Below are 1,152 nucleotides of genomic sequence, written 5' to 3' on the forward strand. Positions count from 1 at the left end.
ACTGCCAGAGGGAAGCAGCCACTGCGTGCAGCTGGCGTTTTAGACACGACGGCTGATTTTGGTTTATTATTTTTTTTTAGATTTGTTCAAAAGATGTGTTTATTCACGCACGCAGGGCTGGGGTGCAGGCCGGAGGCGGGGTGAGAGGGCGCCCCAGGGACGGACAGGGGAGCAGAGCAGGCGGCCCACCGAGCCACTGCCTGGGGTCTGTGTGCTGGTCCCCGCGGGGGTTGGAAGCGGCTGCGGTGAGACTCCCCGTGCCCGCCAGGGCCGGGGCCGCTGTTCTGGGGAATCAGCCCCGCAGCCATGCCAAGGAGCTGGCACAGGGCAGCCCAGAGTGGACGGGCACCTGCCGCAGCCGCACCGCGCGCACGACTCGGCCACGCCGCAGGGACACACGAGGGTCAACAGCGGGTTGATTTACAAAAGGGGAAAGGAGCAGGAAACAGCCCTGGGAGGGCCGGACACAGTCACCGGGCAACCTCAGGGCTCGGCTGACCGAGCACGCGGGTCGCCCGGCGCCGTCCGGAGCCGTTTCCCCGCGAGAGCGAGGGGCGACCGCCGGTTCACCCCCCAGAGTCCCAGAAGCCCTGCTGGCTCCGCCCTGGGTCCTGCAGTCCCCCGGGTGCTCCTGGCAGTTGTAGTTTCCAGTCCCTGGAGCAGGGGCGGAGTCCAGAAAGCGGAGTGGGGGGGTCCCCAAGACTCTGCAGAGTTCCTTTAGGACGTCCTTCCCCTTAACGAAACCATCAAAAGGAGCCCAAAACTCGAGGCGCAGCGGTCCCAGGCCGTCGCTGGTGGCCAGACGGACGGGAGCGGCGCCTGGCGCCAGAACCCGCGAGGGGGTTCTGCACCCCGCCACGCAGCCACGGGGGGCTTGTCGCGGGCACCGCGGGGCGCCAGGAGCCGCGGCCTGGGGAGCGCCGGCCGCCGCGATGATGCGCGTTTCCGTGAAAAGTGCTCAGGAAACTTCCGGGCCACAGGACGGCCCCGAGCTTGGCCGCAGCCGAGGCAGGGGCCAGCCAGGCGTGTTTAGTCAAGGGGACGCCTCGTGCGCCCAGACCGGAGCGGGAGAAGAGGCGCTGGTCAGGAAAGCGGAGAGCACAGGGCGAGGGGCCCACGGCACCGCGGCGTGGCCGGGTCAGCCGGCACCCC

The sequence above is a fragment of the Condylura cristata genome, unplaced genomic scaffold (assembly GCF_000260355.1).
Source record: "Condylura cristata isolate star-nosed mole 26May11 unplaced genomic scaffold, ConCri1.0 scaffold00003, whole genome shotgun sequence".
NCBI lineage: Eukaryota > Metazoa > Chordata > Mammalia > Eulipotyphla > Talpidae > Condylura > Condylura cristata.